This window comes from Berghia stephanieae, chromosome 6 (assembly GCF_034508935.2).
Source record: "Berghia stephanieae isolate SIO BIC M18660-M18661 chromosome 6, UCSD_Bste_1.3, whole genome shotgun sequence".
Classification (NCBI taxonomy): domain Eukaryota; kingdom Metazoa; phylum Mollusca; class Gastropoda; order Nudibranchia; family Aeolidiidae; genus Berghia; species Berghia stephanieae.
In genome coordinates this window covers 47,929,847-47,940,581 of record NC_088365.1, presented here as the reverse complement: position 1 = coordinate 47,940,581, position 10,735 = coordinate 47,929,847, and the positions used below count along the sequence as shown (strand labels likewise).

Sequence of the window (10,735 nt, the reverse complement as noted above, 5' to 3'; positions counted from 1 at the left end):
GGCTGGCGGACTTTGTGAGTATTTTAATTTAACACAGAGCATCAATAGAAGGAATGAATTTGACGTTAGTCAACCCGTTGTGATTGCTTTTAGACAGCATTTTATAATTAACTTATCACTAAGTTATATCAATCAGACAATGAACGTTCGCGTTTGCAGTTTTGTGTGTTAATATGTTATACCCCGATGGAGATGTCGTGAGTATTTTTCCAATACGCATAACATCCATACATTTGCAATCCGATTTAAGTTTAAAAGCAACGTAGACCACGGAAATTTTTCCATTTTGTGGACAATAAAGATTTGTTATTTATCGTCATTATTATTATTAATTTATATTTATTATTATTATTATTATTATTATTATTATTATTATTATTATTATTAATTATTATATATTATTATATTATTATTATTATTATTATTATTTATTATTATTATTATTATTATTTATTATTATTATTATTATTATATTATAATAATTTTAATTTTATAAAACAAATCGACAGTGTTCCCGTGGCAGGTTAAACGGGTACTCCTCGGGACTACTCGCATTCGCACCCCCCCCCCCCCCAACCACCACCGCCACCACACACACGCACACAGCTCTTTTTTTTTTTTTGGGGGGGGGGGGGGGTGTTTGTAGATTATAATTCAGGGTCACAATGCCCATCCCTGCCATCACGTAGTCAAGGCTTTTTGGCATCTGCCAATCCCAAATGTCTGTGTCAAGGTCGACCGTCATGTCGCGTCAACGGGTGAGGAGGAAAAAAAAAAAAGAAAAAAGAACTGGCATATTATTATATCATTACATTGAAAATTATGAAAACTATTTTTTATTTTGTATGAAATCCTTTATAAATTTTACGATGATCAAGAACGAAACTTTTGCATCTACCTCTTCCTGGCGCAACTTTATAAAAATATTATTTTAAAATAATAATAACACAGCATTTATTTGGCGACAATATCCACGTGCTCAAAGCGCTTTACAAGGGGTCCCAAGGCAACAGCAATATTAAACTTGAAAGACGAGACATGACGCCTGTCAGGCGATGTGACATTTTTTCCTAACAAATTCAACGAACGGCCATGTACTCATTTTACACCTGAGTAAAGACCATTTCCAAGGACTCAACTCTGCGCCACGCAGAGCGGGTCTCGAAACCTGAACCTTCCGATCTGGAAGCGAGAGTCATACCACAAAACAAGGAGGGGCACTGTCCTGTCGGCCACATAACCTCAATATTAATTAAATTTTATTTCTAATTTCATCAATTTTTGGAGTAAAAACATAGTTCTTGGTATCAAACCTATTGTAAATTCGACGCTGATCACGAATCTGACGTCAAAACAGCGAAAATCCTAAAAAAATTGTCCAATTTTTTATACTGCCACGCCCCCGTTCGCCGATCGCCTCGAAAAATATAAGCGGGCTTTGCGAGCGATCGACCGTACCTAGGTTTATCGGCCAGGTATTTGGACACAGACATTGCGTTTTCACCCCGGTTTGCCTGATCGGGGTCTGAACCAGGATCATATCCGGGCGTGTATGGAGCCTTTAAGTTTACACATTGATCAAGCGGTAGAACAGTGGGTATTTTACGTAGACACATGAAATTGACAGTAAAACATGTGTAGTTAGCGATGTTTACCAATCACTGCCATTGTTTACATTATGCTGACTGTCCAAGAGGTGTGGTCAACTAGGTGTCCATTAGAGATGGGCTCCGCTCACGCAAACAGTACAGTCGATGTCCAGCTTGATCGGACAAATAACTTATATTTATTATTCACTCGTTTTTCAATGGGCTGTGTTGTGTGATGCAAGATTCTGAAAATTTATTGCCATTGCTTTATCTAGGCCGCATAAAACTCTAAACTTCAAGTATCAGAAAGTCATCATCCCCTGCAGGAACTCATGTAATGCATTGCCGGTTTTCAAGTCATTCAACAATGGCAACTGGATAAACAGAATTTTTTAAAAATCCTTGCATAATTATCTTGTTGAACAATATAAAGAATCCCCGACCCCCCCCCCCCCCCCCCAAGGAAGTAAAATGGATGAAAAAAGTAACGTTTGAGAGATAGAATGCACTTGGAGCAGTGTTTTATTTACATTTGTACTTTTGTCATAAGGATAACATTTAAAAAATGGAAATATAACGTTGTAGCTCGACAGGGACCACTTCTTTCCGAAAGTGTCCCTTTTTCCATTCCCCACTAAAATCACGCCTTCTTCTAAATATGAAAATGATTGCTGTGCTTCAGAGCTTTTGAAAGAGAAATGGACAAGATCTGAAGAATATTCAAACATAAGATTTTGGCATTTAAGTTGCGTTTTTTTAAAACTCGATTCATCTGTCTAGCTATTGATTCGGCTTTAAATTACCATACAGCCTAGGCCGAAGTTATTCAGAATAATAAGACAGAAATCAAAGTCAAACTTAAATAAATTTACATTGCATAAAGATTAAATTCAATGTGATATGTAAAGAAAACTGCATTTTCAATGAAAATGAGTCGTATTGATTAAAGTTTCGATCAATTTCAGGACCGAAAGCCTCAGATTGTGGAATTGTAGACGCTTATCCGTTGACTTGACAACAGGCATCATTGATGTGCCATTTGAAAGAAAAAAATTGGATCTATTTATTAGACAGTTCCTTTCTGATGATGTTACCAGAAAACTTGTCGTTTCTCTTTTATTTTCAATGCTGTATTACTATAATGCTCTCTTGTTCGGTGTCTCAGAAAATAAGCTCAAGCAGGTGCAGACGGTCCAAAATAATGCTACCAGATAGGTATTTCGAAGCGGCGGTTTTACTCTGCAACACCTCTCCTTCGAATATTACACTGGCTGCTTGTTGAGAAAAGGGTCAAATTCAAAGCATGAGTCCTAGTTTATCGTTGTCTGGAAAACACTGCCCCTCTCTACCACGCAGCAAATCCTAAAGAAATATTCGACAACCCGACCTTTGCGTTCTCCAATGACACCACCCTGTGGGAACAAGGTCCTTTTCTCATTTTGGTCTGTCTGTATGGAATGCCGTTCCTCCACAGAACATCCGATAATCCAAATCATTGTCTGTTTTCAAGAAATTCTTGAAAACATTTCATTTTTTTATGTCATGTAATATAAATATTGTTTTGTTTTGATGTAATTTAAAGCGCCAACGGCCTAACTGTTGAGGATACCGTGAGCTCTATAAGAGTCTATTATTATTATTATTATCATTATTATTATTATTATTATTATTATTATTATTATTATTATTATTATTATTATTATTATTATTATTATTATTATTATTATTATTATTATTATTATTTTATCGATTGACCTTGAAGGTGAGATAAAGACTACATTCACATTGCAAACTGCCTTGACCCTGAGTTGGTGACTACTATCTTCACCGTGCGGAACTCGGTGTAAAAGCCGCTCTACCTTCCGGGAAACGTGATTAAAAGGGCCCGTTCACAACTTATATCAATAAAATAAACAGAGCAGAATATTCTAATGTGCCGTTTACAAACGAAACATTTCAGAACGACCTGGAAACTTTTACTTAATATAACGATCGTAAACGATCGATGAAACATTAAAATCTTTTCATCTGAAGTAAGTTAGAGAGTAAATTGTTATTATGTGGTAAAAGATAATTCTATTTTGGAAAAGTAAGGATAGGGTTTTAATCCACAGGACTAGCTTCGACTCTTAAAAAAACAACAACCGAAGAACTGATTTCAATATCACTAGGAAACATCCAACTGCCTCAGCACCTTAACACACATGCTGACATTCTAAAGCTGAGAACATTTGCACTAGACAGAGATTTATGGAAGCAGATTACCCACTGGATGATAGAAACAGACTGACAAACTCGAAGTGACGCACACATTCACGGCCAGTGTCCGTAGCGACTGCGCAGCCATAATGATTATTATTATTATATTTTTTAAAAATATTTTCTGTGTGTGTGTGTGTGTGTTTGTGTGTGTGCGTGTGAGTGTGTGTGTATGTTTGTGTGTGTGTGTGTGTGCGTGTGTGTGTGTGTTTGTACATTAGTGTTGATCAGGCAATCCGGTATGGATTTACTTCTCAGTAGATGGTGAATGTGTACGCACATGTCTGTTTGGGTGCGTGCATTTGTGTGTGCTTCTGAAAAGTGTATCTGTGTGTGTGTGTGTGTGTGTGTGTGTGTGTGTGTGTGTGTGTGTGTTTGTGCGCGTATGTCTGTGTTTGAATATCAGTTTGAAATAGCAACCCTGTACAGCTGATACATCTCAGTATGTAGATGTGTGTGTGTGTGTGTGTGTGTGTGTCTGTGTGTGTGTATGGGTGTGGTTGTGAATATTTTTAACTATTGCGAATGATGGGAACATCAAAAATAATGTTTAAATCATACAATATCAAAATAACAGGTTGTAGAGTGTAGAGTAAGGATCTAAGCTGAAAAAACACTTAAAATGACAACGAGTGAAAGTAGGAATTTGGAATGGCGGGTGTTGGATTTCGGACGAATCAGGCGCACAGAACGTAGCAAGGACTATGAAAAAAAGTTTTTTTCTCTTTTTGAGGAACATTTTTGTCTAAAATCAAAGCCCTATCTCCACTGAGTAAAAATGTTTTTGAATTTTGAAAATCCATTCATAAATAAACAAGTTATGCAGTTTCAAAGGTGTCATTTATTTGGATGACCCGCAAAGAGGAAAAAAACGCGAAAATATGGGGCGCTTTTTCGGCATTTTTTTTCGACCTTTGGTTGTATCTTGCCTAATAAATGGATTAAAAGATTGAATCTTGAAGAGCAAATTAGGATGGTGTTTTGTAAAATACGGTAAAAGTACTCGTCATATTCATATGAAATTTTACAACAAAAAAGAAGAAATGTTCATGTATTACCTTGTCAGCGACAAAACCTCCACGCCCGGTAGTTTTAGAAATATTTTACTCCAAAGGGTAAAAATCTATTTTTAACGGTCTTCTGGTAATCGCACGAGTTTTGTCGCTTGACATAATCTAAAATGACTTTTTTTTCTAACTGTGTGCCAACTTTTAGTCATATTCATTGATAAACAGCGTCGTAATTAATATTTTAAAATAGCATATAGATAGAATGCGCTTGGCCAAGGAGTTCACAACATTGCCATCCGGAAGTATAACGGACCAACACACAAACTCTGTGTAACCATGAACTTTTATAGTCTGGTTAATACAGTTTAATGAGGACAACTCACAAACGCGGATGGCAAAAACAATAACAATGGCCTGAGTGACGTCATCTGCATACTATCTATACGAAACGGCTTCGTCCCATATTTTGATGCGAATTCGGGCACTTCGTGAGCGAAAAAGAGGCCCAAAGATTTGTGCGGGATAGTCATTGCTACAGAACGACAGACTGACAGACACGCTATGACGTTGAATGACACGATTGTGTCATGATATTAATGTACTGAATGCTGATTGGTGGATTAAAAACAATAGACAAAAAGAGCTTCAAAGTGATGATGTGACACTTGGACTCGTCCAATAGTAAAGGTAAGATGGGTTATTTGCATTTAAAGAGAGGGGTGTGAGAAGTGCTAGCACCCATCAGTGGTAGCCTATAGATTGTGTGCAGGTGACGTCACTCAGGCCTTTGTTATTGTTTTTGCCATCCGCGTTTGTGAGTTGTTCTCACTAAACTGTATTAACCAGAATATAGATAGTATGCAGTTGACGTCAATGGGGTCTTTGTTATTGTTTTTTGCCATCCGCGTTTATGAGTAATGCTCACTTAACTGTATTAACCCGACTATAAACGTTCATGGATACACACAGTTTTGTGTGTTGGTCCGTTATACTTCCGGATGGCAATGTTATGAGCTTCTTAGCCAAGCGCATACTATCTATAAAAGTTCATGGTTACACAGTTTGTGTGTTGGTCCGTTATACTTCCGGATGGCAATGTTGTGAACTCCTTGGCCAAGCGCATTCTATCTTTTGGTTTTACAATCTGTATGTAGGGACAAGGATGTAGATATTGTGTGTTTACATGTGCGTGTATGAGTAGGTGTGCTCGTGCTCCTGTATATTGACAATTCAATCACTATTGTACAATTACTGAAATATAAATAAATTAATTTATTATTATTATTATTATTATTATTATTATTATTATTATTATTATTATTATTATATTATTATTATTATTATTATTATTATTATTATTATTATTATATATTATTATTGCCATTATTATTATTATTATTATTATTATTATTATTATTATTATTATTATTATTATTATTATTATTATTATTATTATTATTATTACTATTATTATTATAAACTTTATTACGGTTGAGGGAAATTGACTGGAATCATGTAGAGTGCTCGACAATAGCTTTTGAGCGAATTATTTATTACCCTCTTATCATTTGGTTATTTCCTCCTACAGTGTTGTTTCATTCACCCGTTGGTATTTTGATCGATTCTTCAAGGATTTATTCTGTACAGAAGTGCCCAGTAGGAATGTTGTTGCGTTCAGTTGACGCTAATATTTTTTTCCGGATGTACGGATGTTGCGTATGTTAGTGTGCGTGTGTTTATGTGTGTGCGCATGTGTAAATGTGTGTATATGTGTGCTGTGTGAGTGGCATTTTTTTTTGGAGGGGGGGGGGGGGGTCATTAGATTGTCTACACCCTATGTGCTCATTTGTCGGTGTCCAAACCTATCACAACTCAACATTACGTGTGTACAGCCGATGGATAAGCCATACATGCAGATAGGCCCCTACGAGTGTTGTTTGTAGTGTGCATGACAGGCGGCAACTGTGTTTACACTATATTATGTGATCATTTTAATTTTAGTGACGAATCTACAAGATCTACCTCAATGAATTGCATATAGTTTATTTGTTATCATTTTGGTCATATGACTAAATAATTTATATTGGATTTTAAAAGTGACGTTTATATTTATCCATCATTATATCATCGATATCGCAACACAAGCCATCTTAAACTGAAATTCATTCAGAGCCATATTTTTCTTCATTGTGCTTGCTAATTTTTATAATTCTATTTCTTGTGATCAATTCCCGTCGAGGCAGTCATGGTGACAAAGAAAACAAAGAAAAATTAGTGTTCAGATAGGACAACAACGGACACCTAAATACAGTTCACCATGACACGCAACAATTCATATAAACATTAATACACAGCAACACAAATGCTAAATACATCATTGTTTTCATCAAAGCGGTAGCTGGAAGGTGGTTGTACGTTGTATCTATTATACAGATGACGCGTGTCTCTCTTTTTTCAATAAAAACATCTTAGTATTATTAACATGATAAAGATGTCATCAGAGAACGCATTGACGTTGGTGGGGGTGGTTGAGGCATATCATTGGACAAAAGTGTTATTCCGGTTGACCGTCATAAGACCATCCCGGATGTGGAGCTGTTACGCGGGCGTCATGAATGACCCGCTTTGGCCATCCCGGGCTCAACACTACTATCTTATCAAGTTCCAGTATAGTTCCCATTCGCAATAGAGTCAGAATATGGATAAAAATGATCTTTTTTCTTAGTTACTGGTTGTTCGTAGCTTTGACATTGTTCTATGACGGTAGATCCATCTTTATTCAGACTTGCAATCTTCTCGATTCTAGATCCCAGGCGTTACGGTTATCCAGAGGAAACTCGCGGCTGAAAGGAGGTTTTAACGTAAACGTTAACGAGCCTTCGAAGGTAAAGGTCATTGAGAGTGTTACGGACATCAACGGGGTGAATAAAATTGGATTACACCACCGGTCTAGGTGGTTGGCCATTCTTCCATCTGTCTGGGAGAGTTTACTATCCACCACCACGAGTAGGGCTTCCGAGACTGCAGCGAGACATGTAGACAAATTCGAACATGGATGGACTGTAACGATCTACACCTAGTTATGATCCTACGGCCAAGGGTATATTTAGAGGCACCCGTCGTAAGAAGAAGTATACTCCTGGCCTCAGCCCTGTGACGAAAGGAGCGAATGGGAAATCGTTGTAGGTTACGCGGACAGTCGGATTGGCAATCCCGAGAGTGCAGACTCTCCCACTCTTCAGATGGAATTTCATGAGGGCTAACTGGGAGGAATTTCCTTTCATAACCGAGCATGTCTGTCCTACTATCCCTCCAAAGTCCAAGAACATAACCAGAATTAACAGGCTGCTGGTTGAGAGCGCTCCACCGCTCCAATCCACGTGGCAACCGAAATTCTACTTCCCCTGCTGGGCGGAAAAGTGGAAAAAAAACTGTACAAGGAGTAACAACAGACATAGGACATAACTGATAGACGACTTCAGTCTCTGCCAAAGGGAAGGAGGCAACGGTGCCAAGAGACCGCGGAAATATTTGACTTTACACACGCTTGGCGACTGATAAAGAAATTTGATCCCGACCGGAATTTGGCAAATGCTGCACCAGAAAGTGAGGCAGACACAATTCCCAAGAATATATAACATATATAGAACCGTAGCAAGCGCTACCTGCAGACGAAGAACCGGACTGGACTTCCCCATTCAGTCCCAAAGAAGTTAGTGCAAGAATAGCAATGTTAAACACGGAAGGGCATGTCAGATGGCAGATGTCCCGATATGATGACGAATCTGGGCCTCGGGGCACGGGTCTGGCTGGCAGAGGAATGTCTGACATCCTTGAAAAAGGGAAGCTTCCACACGTGACTCAAATCCTACTTTGACAAATGATACCTGAAAATGAACTCTTAAAAAATGGTGGCTCCAGGATTCAATCTATGCAGTGGTAGGCACACCCATAAACTAAACGTCCTCGTCCCGGGAGCACTTCAACCATATAGACCAAATTCGACGTACCTGAGGTTTACGCTGGAGGCCCTTATCTATCGGATCCATCTTGAAGGAGTTGACCGGTGGATAGAGAAATGCAACAGCTTTCTGAGGAAACTGGCGGGAACAATTTGGGGTGCTCATCAAGCATCCGCCCTGGCACCACTATGCTGTACCACCACGGAGCATTGCGCTGCAGTAAGGATGTTGAGAAGGTTGATGTAAAATTTCGCAAGTCCATGTAAATAGTGCGGGGAACGCTAACAACAACGCCTTGAGGTTGTGGCTCGATAATGGTAGCAATATATCTATAGTGAATCGGATCAATAGTCTGATGCCACGTCCGCACAGGAACCATCAGCTTGGTTCTAAACAAAGAATATCGGTACTTTTTATTTTTCATGCTGGCGAGAACTTTTTCATATGTCATGTGATCAGAATGTATAAAAGTCAAAACATGATCAAATTTCTTATGTTTTTTTTTTCATCTGGATACACTTTTATGTTCGTCGGAGAAGTATTTCATAAGGGTGGTGATGGGGATATTGGCGTCCGCCATAGTTCAGATAGTTTAGAACCTGTTACTATGTGTCATTATGATGGAAGTGACGTCGCTACGGTTAAACCCTATTGGTTTAGTAAATTACAGCTCGGTTGTGTCTAAACAAATCTGATTAAACCCTTGGTTGTATTCGATACAAGAAACGACTCGCGGTCACAATCGTCTCACTACGATGGTAATCAATGCTGACACGCGGCAAATGGTGGTGGGCCATTGACGGATGTGGAATCACAATACCGATATTTGTATCGGTAATTAACATGGTTCAAAATTTGGTAAACTTCAACAGTTTATAAAAGAAAAAAAAATCCCTTTATTCATCACATAGGGGAATTTATTTTTAGGGTATATCCCAAGGGAAGACTGGAATAACCCGAAAATTAGCCGTAAACTGATCTACGGCGAGATGAATTGCTCAAGGCTTACAGCGGTGCGGATATTCGAACTCAGTTCCATTTCGGTACAAAGCAAAGACCGAATCAGTGAGCCACGCTGACCTAATCATAATTACGAGTTAAATAGTTTTGTTTGGTAATGAACATAGTACGGTTTGATAATCTATAACAGATTGTAGAATCACAACTTAAATATTATTTTGTATCGATAATCAACACAGTACAGTTTGATAATCTATAACAGATTGTAGAATCACAACTTAAATATTATTTTGTATCGATAATCAACACATTATAAAATCTTATATTCTATGGCAGACTGTAGAATCACAACATAGATATTCTTTATTGATAATAGTTAACATACGTACACAATTAATAATCTATGACAGTTTGTAGAAGCACAACTTCACTATTTGTATTGAAAATGAACACAGCAGAAATAATGATTTTCTATATTTCTTTCATATCTCAGACAATGGATATTGCCAACATGTCTTCAGTTCATTTGCATTTGAAAGAAATAATAAAAATAAGTCCTAGTAAATGGAAATATCCTCCAAATGAATCAATTCAATAGATTTCAAAATGAAAAAGAAACAAAGTTTCGAGAAGCGGTTAAAAAACCAAGAGAAAGTGTACTCACCCTTTGTCCTTCGTCGTGAGATTGTGAAGAGAATGATTGCAGCAATGAGACACAATATAAAATATATTCACTCACATTAATTATGCGACACAGCTTTTGTTTGTTTGATACTTTTTGTTGTTGTTGATGTTTAACAAATATAAGTGCATCCATATAGTATTTAATTGAGAACTACTGTATTCCATCCCGATTAGCCGATTATACGATTAATATTATTGTTGTTATTATTATTATATTTATTATTATTATTATTATTATTATTATTATTATTATTATTATTATTATTATTAT

At 37.3% G+C, this 10,735-nt stretch overlaps 1 protein-coding gene across 1 annotated transcript in view; it reads right to left on the bottom strand.

Moving 5' to 3' along the window:
* LOC144975875 (uncharacterized) overlaps nucleotides 1-10,504 on the bottom strand; it is a 41,521-nt gene extending 31,017 nt beyond the window's left edge. Inside the window, exon 1 of the mRNA XM_078920059.1 lies at nucleotides 10,445-10,504. The gene's annotated coding sequence lies outside the window, so the exon portion shown is untranslated. The remainder of the gene's footprint in view (nucleotides 1-10,444) is intronic.
* Nucleotides 10,505-10,735: the final 231 nt, after the last annotated feature.